This window comes from Panthera onca, chromosome A2 (assembly GCF_046562875.1).
Source record: "Panthera onca isolate mPanOnc1 chromosome A2, mPanOnc1 haplotype 2, whole genome shotgun sequence".
Classification (NCBI taxonomy): Eukaryota; Metazoa; Chordata; class Mammalia; order Carnivora; family Felidae; genus Panthera; species Panthera onca.
In genome coordinates, this window is record NC_138340.1 from 27061568 (window position 1) to 27076857 (window position 15290).

The following is a 15290-nucleotide window of genomic DNA, read 5'->3' on the forward strand; positions in this document are numbered from 1 at the left end:
GCTGCGTATTTTTCCTATTCAGCACGTTGAAAATTCCCTGCCACTATGTTTAGCTTATACTTAAGTTTTCTTTTCTCTATTGCTGTTATCCTCCCTGTCAGCCACCATGATGTCTTGTTTGGTTTCTGCTTGCATCATTGAAGATGCATAGGGAATAATCACTTCTCCTAGTTCCTTCAGAGGGTAAAATTAAAAAAAAAATAGTGGTGTTTTATATTCATTTTCTATTGCTTTCTGCACAATTATCACAGGCTGTGTTTGGTTCTTGACTCAATTTCTTTTCCTAGTCTCTCAGTTATGACCAGGAAGAGAAGAGCTTCCTCTGTTGGTCTCTCCAGTGCCCTGGCCTTACTTATAACCTGGGTGAACTCTGATTTGCCTTGACTCTTTTTTTTTTTTCCTTTAAAGTTTATTTATGAGAGAGAAGTGGGACAGAGGGGAGGATAGAAAGAGAAAGAATCCCAAGCAGGCTCTTGCATTGTCCACACTGAGCCCATTGTTGAGCTTGAGTCATGATCTGTGAGATCATGACCTGAGTCAAACCAAGAGTCAGATGCTTAACCAACTGAGCCACCAGGTGCCCCTCATTTGCCTTGACTCTTAAGTGCAGTCAGAATCCATTTTCTTTTTTTCTTTTTTTAAATCCACTTTCTTTTTTTCTTTTCTTCTTTTTCTTTTTTTCTTTCTTTCTTTATTTATTTTTGAGAGAGAGGGAGGGAGAGAGACAGACAGAGCATGAGCAGGGGAGGGGCAAGAGAGAGGGAGACAGAGAATCTGAAGCAGCCTCCAGCTCTGAGCTGACAGCACAGAGCCCAACATGGGGCTTGAACGCACAGACAGTGAGAGTGGACCTGAGCCGAAGCCTGAGGCTCAACCGACTGAGCCACCCATGCTCCCCTTTTTTTTAATGTTTATTTATTTTTGAGAGGGGGTAGGAAGGGGCAGAGAGAGAGGGAGACACAGAATCTGAAGCAGGCCCCAGGCTCTGAGCTGTCAGCATAGAGCCCAATGTGGGGCTCAAACTCACCAACTGTGAGATTGTGACCTGAGCTGAATGAAGTTGGATGCTTAACTAACTGAGCCACCCAAGCGCCCCAGACCCCACTTTCTTCTCTAGAGCTGATCCTTGGGGGGCCTCACTTACACTGAGAACCTAAATGCTGGGAAGAGTTTGAGGCCAGATTTAACAATTCAGAGGTAAGGGTCAGGTTTCAGTGAAACTACTCAGGTGGCTGTGCAGTCAGAACTTCCAGTACCGTTCTCGCCTGTCCAGTTATGTTCTCCTTTGGGTGGCTGTTCTGACTCCCAACTTCCTTTACTTTTCTGCCAACCCCCACTCACTAATGAGAAACCCAGTACTTGCACACGGTTCCTTTTCCAACAAAGAGTCTTCCAGTGGGGTGCCCTGTGCAGACTTACCCACACTTCCACATGTCCTACTGTCTTCCTTCCACTGAAGTCTGACTTTGCTCTCTCATAATCTGAGAGCCTCTTTGGTGATTGCAGAGAGTGGTGGATTTGCTTTCTGGATAACGCAGTGGCATGTGCTCATCTGAAGGTCATTCTATACAAATGGATTAAGTAGTGTGTTTGTTTCCATTGGTGCTGCAGCAAATTGCCACAAAGTTAGTGGTTAAAACAATACAGATGTATTCTCAGAGTTCTGGAAATCAGAAGTCCCAAGTCAAGGTGTTGGCAAGGTTGTGCTCCTTCTGGAGGCTTGAGGAGAGAATGTTTCCTTCCCTTTTTAACTTCTAGAAGCTGCTCGCATTTCTTGGCTTTTTTTTTCTTTAATTACTCCAACCTCTTGCTCTGTCCTCACATCTACTGCTTACTCTGATCTCCACTCTTCTCTTGTAAGGACCTTAATGGTTATATCAGGCCCACCTGAATAATCCTGGATAATCTCCTTGTCACAAGATCCTTAACTTAATCATACCTGCAAAGTCCTTTTTCCTGTTCCAGGGATTAGAAGGGGGACATCTTTGAGTGGCATTTATTCTGCCTGTCGCAAGTAGTATTCAGTGTAGACGCTCTTTAACTCAGTATTTCTCAAAATGAAACAATATACAGACCCCGTTTTAAGAAGTAAAATTTTATAGACTCTGCCCTGTGTTGACTTATGTTTATTAGTTTGTTACATGAATGCATAAAAACATTAAACTGCTTATAAAAACCTCGCGTTTGTAGCTCTTCTACAAAGATAAAACTAAAACAAATTTACAAATTAAATACAATACATAAAGTGCATAAAATTCAAATTAAGTACACTAATTTAATACGATAGATGATATGGTTTCACTGAAAGTGGAATTGCTGAGAAAATTTGAGCATGGTGCTGACCATGGGCATTGGGTTTCTCCTGAGTATAACATGCCCGTCCTACCTGTTGTGTGATGACTCAGTTCTTCCTTGTTTTCCCTCACAGTTGTTGTTCATGGAGGATTCTCTCACATAATTGGGCTTTTACCTTTCTTGAACACTTGCTCATTTCCTCACTTGCCCGAGACAATGAAAATGTTACTGTGGATCCCAGTAAAAATACTGGCTCTGAATTTGCACAGCAGTACTTGACTAGGTAATGGTCATCCAGGAGATCCAGAGTATGCTTTCTTAAAAAAGAGGATTATTTTTTAATTGAAAAACCAATCATAATTTCTTACAGAGAATTCATCTGAGGGACTCTGCCTTAACTCTGATGTTAATGGTAGAAATCATAAGCAGTGGAGGAAGCATTTTTCATTGAGAATATTCTTTTATGTAAATCTTACATCACTTAACTTTTAACTTTTTTAATTAGCAATAATTGCACCTCGGATAAACCTCATTGGCTACAATACTGCCACTGCACAAAGCTTAACTTTTAACTTTTTAATCTTTGTACAATACACTAAAGCTCTTGAGGGAGTATTTACAAGACTGCTTTTTCAATAGTCTGTGACTATATATTTGATGGGGGAAAAAAGTAGTTTAGAAAGGAGAGAGTAGGGGATAGACAGAGTGAGAGGGATGTGAGGGGTGATGAGTGGATGAGAAACTAATTATATGAGAGCCCTGGTTTCCATTATGCTGAACAGTTTGGCTATTGGGTTACATAGTCACCCAGGAAAGAATTTAAGTGTCCTCATAGTCTGGAGAAGGTATGGGCTCCCTGTCCTGGCTGTAGTTCTTTCTATAATCTGACCCTCACAAAGCTATTATTTCCTTGGTGTTCTCCTCCATTAGTGAAGGTTGGTAGGATGTGATTTCACAAGCTGCTTCTGGACCAGAATTCTCCTGTTTGCTGAGCTCCATGCTGTTCTGAGAACATCAGTTACAATGCTATCTGCTTTCTTCTGGGAAAATTCTAGTCTGCAGTCAGGTCAGTGAAGGCGATTAGAGATCCTGGGGCTGGTAGGATTGCACACTGCCATATCAGTCCTTATGAAATTCATTGGCTCCTAATTTTTAATTGTTTTGAAAAAAAAAGACAAATTTACATTTCCTTTCCCTTTGATTAGTCATAAAGGCTACTGCTGTCATTCACACTAGAAGGAATTTTATGTTTTCTTTGTGAAACAAAACAATTCTGTAATGGAAGAAAGGAATCTTGGAAAAACATCAGCAAGGTATACACATTTTTTGCTCTTGCATTTGGGTTTAGCAGCTAAGATATACCCCAAATTATTATCTACCTAAGATTTATCACAAGGTCATAATCTCATCAAAATCCTATCCGCTACACAGAATTGCCCGAATTCACTTCCTGTTGGTAAATTTACTCACCAATTTTATGTTTTCAACTCTCAACTTCTTAATAGAATGTGGCATTTGGTTTTTAAGACCTGATCATTGCGATGTAATTACAACAGAAATATCTTGCTGGTGTGCAATGGGTGCACAATATTTAATGAATAAATAAACAAGTGAATGATGCTAAAAAGCTGATTTTTAAATCTTAATTTCATGGATTGCTTTGATGCCATTGTATGATTTTATTATAAGTAGATTCTACCAGAAACCAAGGGAGAGTTGGAAAGAGATGGAATGGGATGAGGGTGTGGTGAAGGAGGAGCAGGTATGATGCTTTGGTGTTATGTGCTGAGATTTTTTTTTTTAAGAGCACAGAAAATAATAACATGACAAACATTATATTCACCACCAGGAATTATTATTATGAACATTTCTTTTTTCACATTTTCTTTAAGTCTTTGATTTTTAACGAAAAATAAATAGAAATAAAACTGAAGTGTCTTTTTGCTCCACACCTTGGCCCATACCCCTTTACCCATCATCCAACCATTGCCACAACTGTGGATTTGGTGAAAATCCTTCCAGTTTATTCTTTTACATTTGTGTGTGTGTGTGCACACATGCATATGTGGGTATAGTGTTATTTTCTAGCTTGCATTTTTAATTTTCTGAAATGCAGTATGGATAGGATTTACAGGAGGGCTATGCTTTTTCTTCCTTTTCCCCCTCTTTTTCTGATTTTGGTCCTGAGCTAGTTTTCTTTTTTGTATACTTTATCTCCTATAAGTTAGGAAGACATGTTTTTCAGGACCTAGTATTTTCTTTATTTATTTACTTTTTAAATTTTAAGTAGGTCCCATGCCCAACGTGGGGCTTGAACTCAAGACCCAGAGATCAAGACTCACATGCTGTACTGTGAGCTAGCCAGTTGCTTCCAGGACCTAGTATTTTCTTAAAACAAACAAACAAACAAAACTTTATTTTTCTACTTATGAAGAGAAGACAGGATTATTTGGAAAACTGAGAAAACATCAACAGGTCTGTGTTAACTGGGAGGCTTGCTTACCTGCAGAGGAGCTCCTGCCCTGGCAATCCCTACTCCCTCTCTTCTGTTTTATTTTTCTCCATAGCACGTACTAGTATCTGAGGTACTATATATTTACATGCTCATTTGTTTATTTCCTGCATCCTGTCCCTAGAATCTAAGTTCCATCAAACTGGGGCTTTTGTTTTTCTACCATTATTTCTCCCATGTCTAGAATTGTGGAAAGCACCCAGTAAATATTTGTGGTATGAATAAATGAATAAAAAGCTTCACTATTTTTCATATTATATACATGTCATTTTATATGAAAAGGCATCATATAAAACAGCTTTTTTTTATTTTTATTTTTTAAATGTTTATTTATTTATTTGGATAGAGAGAGAGCAAGTGGGGAAGAAGCAGAGAGAGATGGGGAGAGAGAATCCCAAGCAGGCTCCACCCTGTCAGTGCAGAGCCAGACATGGAGCTCAATCCCATGAACTGAGATCATGACCTAAGCTGAGAAGAAATCAAGAGTTGGACGCTTAATCAACTGAGCCACCCAGGCACCCCAAAACAGCTTGCTTTTTAAAACCATATATATTGTCAACACTTTCCATGTCAAGAACATTTTTCTCTAACACTTTTCATAATGGCTCCTTAATATGTCACTTTAGAAACGTGACAGTTTACTTAATCATTATCTAGTAATGCACATCTTGATGGTGTGCAAAATTTTATAATAAACGACAGCTCAGGGAAAGATGGGCACTTGAATACACATCCCTTCCTTGCACTCTCTCTCCCATCCTGTGGAATAGCACTGCAACTAGAGCCGGCAAGGGGGCAGGACTCCAGTTCCCTCACTTTATAAACTTCACATAGCTCCCTAGATATTTGTTATCACTGTCCTTTTTCCACCTGGTGCATTTGAGTCAGACAGGAAACAAGTGTTGTATTTCTCTTCTTATTCAAAGCCATCATCCAATGTTGTTGAGTATTGCATTTCAATACTTCTAATAGGACATGCATCATGGGCCGAACCTGTGATTTTTCCCCCTTAGGAGATTTTGGCTGATCATTCAGGAATACAGCTTATTTTGTTTTGCTAATTTCATGCAACTCCCTGCCTGTCACTTAATCTTCAACACCTCTCAAATCAATTGATCAGAGGTAATTTAGATAAAGCATTTGCTTTCTCTTCCTACCCTGTGATCAATAAGTGACTCTTTAGGAATAATTAAGTGTCCTTACCTCCTAGCATGCACCACCTAAGGGCCCCTTAGTTACTGGCACACAAACTTGCTGCTGTGACCCAAGGAGAAATGTTCTCCTTAGAAGGATAAGCTCCTTAGTAATATGGGTATGAGGATAAATCAGTGACTCATTAGTTTCAAGGAATGTCCCTTTTCATCTTCCAGAGAAATATCCTTTGTACTTTCTTGCCTCTAAAAGTTTAAGGAGATCCCAATTATTTTTATTTATTCACCCATATTGGCCAGCCTAAGATGGCCTTACTCAAAGTCTCAGAATAAAAAAGTCTTACAGGAGTTAAAGGGGTTTTACATTATATTTATCTGCAAAACACACTTGATTTAATTAAGATATGTGATAGACATAATGGTAATACTTCCTATTTATAGTGTTTTCATAGTTTTTAAAAGATTTTTGCAAGGGCGCCTGGGTGGCGCAGTCGGTTAAGCGTCCGACTTCAGCCAGGTCACGATCTCGCGGTCTGTGAGTTCGAGCCCCGCGTCAGGCTCTGGGCTGATGGCTCGGAGCCTGGAGCCTGTTTCCAATTCTGTGTCTCCCTGTCTCTCTGCCCCTCCCCCGTTCATGCTCTGTCTCTCTCTGTCCCAAAAATAAATAAAAAACGTTGAAAAAAAATTAAAAAAAAAAAAAAAAAGATTTCTGCAGACTCCGTCATTTGTCCCTTGCAGTGTGAATATCTTTATTTTATTGGAGAGGAAGCTGACTTTTAGAAAGGTCCGTGTTTTGCCCATTGTTACAGTTAGTGAGAAGTGAAGTCAGAATTCAAATCCCAAACCACTGATCCAGTTCTTCTGACAAAGCTTAGATGCCCAGCACTATCCAGATGTTCTTTACCCTCCTGGATGTTAGAATCATCTGAGGAGCTTATTAAAAAACACTACTTCCTGGGCTCACCCCTCTCAAGGATTCTACACCATTTGGTCTGTTCCAGGGCCAGGAATCACTATTTTTTTAAAAAAGTTCTCCAGGCGATTCTAATGTGCAGTCTTAGGGTTCTCCAGCACAGTCTCCCTAGGTAGTGATGAAACAATAGGCAGTTCGCCTCTAATCAAGAAAAGCAGTTTAACACAAAAAAATAGAAAAGAATGATGACTTCATTTTGCTCTCCCTCTATGTCATTAGAGAAAATCATGGGACTTTAAAAGTCATTGCAGAGAGATTAAGCTTTTTATTAAGAATTATGGAATGGCAGAAGTTTCTAGCTATGTCATGACCCTCTCAGGGAAGAAAGCTGCCCCCTTCCCACTGGCAGGTGACTCCTCTAACAGAAATGTGAGGTCAATCGATACCTTACCATTACCTTATTTTGACCTATCTCCTTTTGATGATGCAAAAGAATGTTAATCAGGGCTGATTATTTTTTGGTTCATCAAAAGACTTGACTCCAGTCAGCGAATCTCCATTCTTTGTTTAAAGTCTTGAAGTGCAAGAATTTGGCTATTCTATTTGTCTTTTCTGTCTCATCTGGAATGAGACATCCACGGCTTCACCTGTTTGGCTCCTTTTCATACACTGGTTTCAGAAAAGCAATGGAATTCTCTGCTGTATGCACACCAGTGTCTAATCTTGAGAGGGCTTCTCCAGACTTCAGTAGTGCTTGTTCAGGAGGTCTGCTACTGTATATTTTTTAACCACTGCTGATGCTTGATTTATTATGCCTTACCTCTGCTTCAGGAAGGGCCTCCTCAGAATTCTGGTCCTATGTTGCTTGTGTCTATTCAGAGTTTGTGTACTCTTTTTGTATAACATCCTACATTTAAATAATTGGCTTTGAGGAGGCAAGAGGCCCCCCAGGCACAACTAAGCCCAGTCTTTACAGCCAGACCAATCTGCCTTGTTGGAATTTCAGGGTTTCCACTCATGAGCTGGGAGGTCTGAGCCAAAATACTTAATCTCTTGGAACCTCAGTTTCTTCATTTGATTTGAGAATTAAATAAAATAATTTGTTAAGTGCCGACATAACATGGGTGCTCCATCTGTGTTAGTCTGTTTTCCTAGACTTGATATTCTATTTTCAAAATACTATAGTTGCATAGCTAAACCTGCCTGTGTTATCTTCACCCCTTAATAAATAGGTCTAGCTGCTCAACAATTCACTGAGAAAATTGGAATTCTATCTCTTATCTGCCCAATTCCAAAGATTGTTGCTTCTTTGGTAAGCATCTTCTGGATTTTAGGTAGGGCATCTATTTAAAGAATGGAAAGAGAGATGCTTAAACAATAATGTCCAAGTCACTGCCTGCTTTTCCCAAGCCCCAACCTTTGCATGAAACATTTGGGTAGGGTAGGGTATGAGACATACAGGGGTGTTGATGGTTTTGGTGGCATAGTTGTGTTGGAGTGGGTGTGTGTCTACAGAAGGAATGTGATTGTAATAATCAGTTCACAGAACTCCTCACAGTGTCTAAGTGGCAGAGCCCTACATGTTGAGAAGCTCCAGAGAGTCTTTAAGTAAGAAACTTCTCACAGGAGTCAAATATCAACAAAACATCTGTGTGCCTAATCAAGGAGGTACAAGGCCACACTTAGTCAACAGGAAGATTCCCTATAGAAAGACATCACTAAAAGAGTGCCGTATGATTTATTTGCTCTAACTCAATTTCCATCTGTCTCATAAAATGGATTGTGTACACATTGCACTCCAGGCATCCAGCCAGGGCAGAAGCATACTAAGGAGCAGAAAACCTTCCCCTCCTTCGGGTTGTTGGTGACATGCTCTGCTAAGAGCCAGGCATGGCTAGGGTGGTCTACAAGGAAATGCCTTGGACCACTAACCAACATCACAGACTTTTGGGAGTTGGCTGGATCACGGGCCTTTGAATAAGGCTTCATAGCAATAATGGGGGCCAGGTGGGTTTTGAACATTGTGCTTTTTTCCGGAAATTCCTGTCACTTACATTTACAGACTCCAGATGGTAATTTTGCCAGTTCAGGCAAGATGCTATCCATAGTTGCTTATATTTCCTATATAAATGGAGAATGGGCCGAACAAATGCTTTTTTGCTATAGCATGTCAAAGCAAATCAGATGAAACAGAAACCCTTTGTTATTCTGTAAACAGAGTGAAGGAACTGCTTGTGGCCAAGAAAAAAACAATGTGATCCTATAAAACCGAATCAATAGTAAGAACCCAAAAATTCCTAGAGCCTTCTAAAAATTGAAGTATGTAGGGACTTCTTACCTTTTCTAGGTAACAGAAATCTCATTTCTTTTGTTCCTAAAGTTTCCTTGTTTATGTTATTGTAACATCATCAATAGATTTTAAGAAACTAGTTCTGTAGGTTTCTTCAGGTTTCCTCCTTTTCATTTGTTTTTGTTAGGCAAACCTAACAAGTCAGTTCCATAACATGTTTGCCATGGAGAGGGAGGAAAAGGAAGTCAATGTGAGGACACCCCCAGACAAGATTCCATGTCCTCTCCTCTGGAGCCACAGCATTCCTGTGAACACACCCTGCTCAGCTCTGTGTGACTTGGGACAGTTATAAAGCCACTCAGAGATTTAATTCCTTCTTTCATGGAATGGACGTAATATACATATCTTTCAAGTTTCTCTGGAGGAAAGGCATAAAGTTACATAAAGTCATGGTCTTACTCCTGTATGCTCAGTGGATAGGGTTTAATAAATATTTCTTATATCTGAATCTGAATGTCAAAGCCTCATGCTGGGGTGGGTGATAGAGAGAGACAGCTCTTGCTCTTTGGGGTTAGAGTATCTCCTGGTAGAGGAGATTACCTCTCCTCTGAGACAGATGACTCAGCAGCCCTCTGTGAGCCCACTGCCTGCCGGACACAGTGACTGAGTGCTGAGGAAAGCAATGAATAAAAGAACCCCCTCCCTCATGGAGCTTATGGCCTAGTTGGAGACAGGGACATTCAAATAAACAAATTACCATCCAGATGCTAAGGGAAACAACTAAATCATGCACAGGGGAGAGAGATAACACACAGAAAAAGTAAAGCCATGGGTTAATCTGGCCTGCTGCCTGTTTCTGTAAATAAAATTCATTGGAACACATCTATGTTCATTTGTTCATGTATTGTCTTCAGCCACTTTTGCCCTAAAGTGGCAGAGTTGAGTATAGCCTGTTGTGTTTTAACATGGTACATGTTCCTAAAAATTACTACCCGATGCAAGATTGTGCAATAACATCCACAGACCATATGGGGAAAATGGCATTGTGGGCAACACTCAAACAGTCAGAGACAAATATTAAAAATCGATAGGAAGCTGATAAAGATGGCATCCTGTTAAATGGTTAAGAAACATATACCACAATAAATATGGAAGTTGACCTTGAAAAAGACGTGGCATCTGCCAGCAGGGCTTCAGCCTGTGCACTATTCAGCCTGTGTGCTTTTCAGCAGGAGGGTCATCTGAAATCTGATGGGAAGCGGTAGCGCCCGGCAGGCGGGAGGGGGGGTGGGGGACGATACGGCTCACAGCAGCCCTGGTGACCTGGAGCAGATGGTGGATGTTTGAGGTACGTGTGTGTGCGCGTGTTTTGCGTATTCCTGGGTGTCTTGTTTCAGCGGGATGCAGTTTTCCATCGTCACCTAGTGTTTCTCATGGAGGAAACTGGACTTACACAAACAAGAAATTTGTGTCATGCTCCTATTGTTCCCCAATATATTAATCACTCTGGGACAAATTCATGTTTCTGAAACAAGTGTTATTGATTGTTGTTGCAACAGAGACCATATGGCCCACAAATCCTAAAGGACATACCATTTAGCCCTTTCTGGAAAATGTTTACCGACCTCTGGCACAGAGGAAGGAGGGGTTAATGCTGAGGTATCAGGAAGGTTCCCAGAGGGTGTCATGTCATGTCTGAAGAGGAGAAGTATGACAGGGTGACACGGGGGAACAGGAACATTTTGCCATTTTTATTGTTATTCCTTCTCCCATCCTATATGTGCATTTCTTCATCCCTGCCTCCTTTCCCAGGAGTGCAGCTTTTCTGAGTTTTATACAGAGGGAACTAAGTGTGGGTCAGAAAATGCTTCTTTGATTTAAGAACACTGAAAGTCACTTTTTGCCCCCAAAATACTTCTCCCAGCCCTCATCTTGGAAAGACATGGCCTTGGTAATCCCTTCCTTGTGGTAAAGCAAATAGAGTGGCTCATCAGTGTCATTATTACTAAGTTACATAGTCCTCCCGTTTACCACCCACTGTGTGGGGTCTGACTCCTTTCCTCAGGTCTGGCCCCATCAGACCTTTGCTGCTTCATCTCCCAGAACCACATCTAACTACTCTCTATTTCCCTCTGAGGTTATGCGTCTGATTAGAGATATACACAAGTGTTTCACAGAGATGGGCTGGTTCCCACCAGCAAGATGGTTATAATGTAATTAAATAGTTGACTTAGGGAAAAAAGAAAGATGGGTCAATCAGAAAGAGGTAGGTCATGAAGAAAAGTCATATCATGAAGAAAAGAAAAAGTCATGAAGTAAAGAAAAAGGAAAGAAGGCATCTTGGTCCTCTGTACTTGCTAGAGGAAACTTATGTGCATAAGACATCTTACCCTCATGTCAGAAAACAATCACATTACATAACTCTCCTTGGTCTGTTTTCACAATCATTAACTTTTTGATTATGATTTGCTTTCAGGGAAAATTTATGATGGCCATTCTGATGTGATTACAGTAATCCAAGTACTGTTCAAAGGAAGCAATACATTGACCATTTGCTATTATACATCAGGCTACTGAGTGTGGTTAATGTGAATCTACCCTGAATACTAGCTCCACTCTCAGGCTCCTGAATAAATCAGTTTTCTGGGCCTTCAAAGTGGAGGACTGGGTTGGGCTCTAGCAAACACATAAAGAATGTCCATTCCCTATAAGCCTCCCCCTTGCCTACAATGCTCTTTCTTGTCACTTTTGCATCTTTGGATCAAGGCCAGTAAGTGGGACTTTTATGACTCCCTTTTCCTCCATTCTCAGCCAGTGTTGTTTTCTCTGGCCTTTGAAACTTCATAGCACTTTATTTATACAAATCTGTCTTAGAACCTTATAATATTTTATCTTGCATTACAATTATTTGCCTTGGGCCTTCTCTTTGCTTAAACTTAACACTCTGAGAAGGCAGACTCTTTTTTTTCTTTGTGTGTCCCAATGCACCCAGCACAGCAAAGTGCTGAATGAACTAGAAGCATCCTGAGAGAATTGATAAGCATGCCGATGTGTGTGTATGTGTAGGTGTTGAGAGGTTGTTTGTGGAGCAAAGAGATTTTGCTGAGGGAGGATATGCCCAGTCCTAATGTCATATGGCATGGGAGGGCAAAAAACTAGTTAAACACAGAAGAAGAGTCCAGGTCCCTGGAGTAAGGGCTACTATTGTAGACACTGTTTAAACCACTTTGCACACACCATCTCCCTTTTCATCTTAACGATCCTACGATGCAGGTGAGGTTTACTCTCCCAATTTTATAGTTGAGGAAACTGAGGCTCAGAGAGATTAAGGAACTTGCTCAACATCAAGTAGGTATTAGTGCAGCTGGCTCCATGCTCCATCTTCTTGACTGTTATGCAAGAGTGTCCTGCCCTAGCTTGACCTCCTTTTTTTCCCTTACAAAAAAGCTATATAGAGAAAATGGGGCTAAGTGTCATGCCATGGAAAGAGAAGTGGACAATGGTCTGGAGGTGGGCTGGTCCTACTGAGCTACTGGTGGCTCCTTAGGTGACTGAGGGGAGAAGGTGGCTGCAACTTAGCCAGCCTTTTCTTATTTGCAACTAGGGATAAACTGTCTTTCTTATCTGACAAGATATCTTTGGAGAACATCAGATTATAGGTGTGAATGTGTTTTGAAAAAATTGTGGAAAAGGCAACATGGCATATTCCGAGTCTTTTTTTTAGAGAGGGCGATTTTAAAAAGCCATTCTTACAACATGACTTGAAGGTCATTTGAAATCAAAATGGCATAGAGGTCCCTAACTTTCACATTCAGTTGGAACTCCCTCCTCTTCTTTCTTTAAATGCCTGTAGCAGGCTAATTAATGCCCTCTGCCAAGAGGTCCACATCTTTACTCCCTGGAACATGACTTATGTGGCAAAACAGATTTTACAGATGCGATTAAGTTAATAATCTTGGCATGGGGCAATTCTCCTGGATTACCTGCAACCACCAGGCTTGTCATAAGAGGGAGACAAGAAGGTCAAAGGCAGGAGGAGGAGATGGGACAAATGGAGCAGAGGTTGGAGTGATGTACTTCGAAGATGGAGGAAAAGGCCATGAGCCAGGGAATGCAGGTGGCTGGTAGAGGCTGGAAAAGACAAGGAAGCAGATTCTCCCCATGAAGTCTCCAGAAGGAGGACAATCTTGCCAACACTTTGATTTAGGCTTCTGACCTCCAGATCTGTAAGAAAATAAATTTGTGTTGTTTTAAGCCACTAAATTTGTGGCAGTTTGTTACAGCAGTCTTAGGAAACCAATATGATTTCCTGCCTCTCTTTCTTTCCTTCCTCCTTCCCTCCTCCTACCCCTCCCTCTTCTTCCCCTCCCCCTGTTGGCTTCTCCCTTCTCCCTTTTCTCTCTCCCTCTGTCCCTTCTCCCCCTCTGTCTGGCTCTCATCCCTTTCCTCCCATCCTTTTCTCCCTACCCTTCCCATCTTCTCCCCTTTTACTCTCCCCTTTTGGGAGTAAACAAACCAAGTAGTAGTTAGAAAAAGACCTGATGATTTAATAGTGATTTCTTTCTTTTTCTTTTTTCTTTTTTTTTTTTTTTTTTGGTTTATGGGATTTTTAAGTTTTCTGCTGATTATTATGAGCTCTTGGTGAAGAGATTAATTCAGTTACCATGATTTGTTTCCTTGTCTTGACTTCATAAAATCACAGGAATACAATAATATAGTTATACATCCCCTGGGCCTGAAAATGCCCAGTAATTACAAGTGATTCACGAGAACAGCTTAACTTGTAAGGGATTGTATTGTGCTCCGTAGTAAGCAGTCATTTATTAGGTTTTAAAAATGCCTTTAGAAAGGATATAATGGGTTCATCAATTAAAAGTATGTTTGGAAAAAACTCTGGGGCTGTCAGTAGTAATTCTTCTTCCCCTCAACTCTCCTTTCCAAAGCAGCCAACTTGTGTGTGGCTCCGCCATGTGTGCCCTCCTTTCCTCGTGCTCCCTGGTGATGGCGGTTCCACCTGAGGAGAGCCGTGGGGGCCTTGCTCAGATGGCCAGGCCTTTCAGAGCCGAGACCGTGGTTCTCTTTCTCAGCCTGGCCATCCATCATTTCATTAGAGCGAGGTTGCCAAATTGACACGTCCTGGCGAAAGCCCCCGATACCGCAGCGGAGATGTGCAGCGTCTCCTCAGGCAGCCGGGTCGCTGTCCTCGTTACTAATGCTCAGCCCTGTCGCTAACAGATGGCTGAGAGTGATCTTCCAGGGGAATTCAGCACCCTTGTGGCAACTGGCACTTCTTCCAAACACACAACTTGTAAAAGTTCTTCTCTTCCCCTGCCCTAGAATAGGCCTCTGCCTTCCTAACTCGAGTGGGAGAGGTTGCTTTCCCTTCCGCTTTTTGCAGAACGGAGTGTGCAAAGCCTGTGCCCCAAGTTTCCTTTCTTGGGAACATGCCATGGCTTTCCCTTCCCCAGACAAGGCTTACGGGCGAAGTCTTTGCTCCTTCCTTCCTGGGACAGACTGAGGCTACATCACAGCTGCCCCATCGTTTCCTCTTTGCTTCTCGCCACCTCTTTGTTGCTTCTTTCTGTTCCTTTTCCTTGCTAGTACTTTCCTGGGAGGCAGCCCGCCTCTCCCCACAGCTAATCTTCCTGTCGGTGATCTGCCTCCTGTGGTTTCCTGGGGGACCTTGCTACCTGCCTGCTTCCTGGCCACATAGGCTCTTTCCAGTCTTCTCACTGCTTGCCTGCCACCCTCCCCACGGACTTCTCTGTCTCCCCTCTCACACAGATCCAACTCTTCCATCTGGAAGCACTTCACATAATGCTGCAACTGGCAAATGTTGGTTGACTTCTGTCTCTCCATTCATACCAAATATTTTCGTTTCCCTACTTTTCCTCTTACACCTTGCACCTTACATCTAGCACCCATCCCCAATATTCCACTGAAAACTGTAGTCTATCTGTCTCTGTTACCTCCCACTCAAATTCTCTGCTCTTTCCTGAGATATTCTTGGTTCATGCTATATTGGACACTGCTGATTACCACCTGCCCAGCATACACACAATTTAAAACTTGATTTTTCACCTAGTTTCTGGGCTTTCTGTCTCCAAAATCCTCCATATTCTCTCATTT

General features: G+C 41.6%; 1 long non-coding RNA gene and 1 pseudogene across 5 annotated transcripts in view; one reads left to right on the top strand and one right to left on the bottom strand.

Annotated features, from left to right (window-relative positions):
• LOC132678708 (uncharacterized) overlaps positions 1-15290 on the top strand; it is a 234296-nt gene that overhangs the window by 175078 nt on the left and 43928 nt on the right. The window lies entirely within an intron of this gene.
• Positions 2730-2857, bottom strand: LOC132680023 (U4 spliceosomal RNA; annotated as a pseudogene).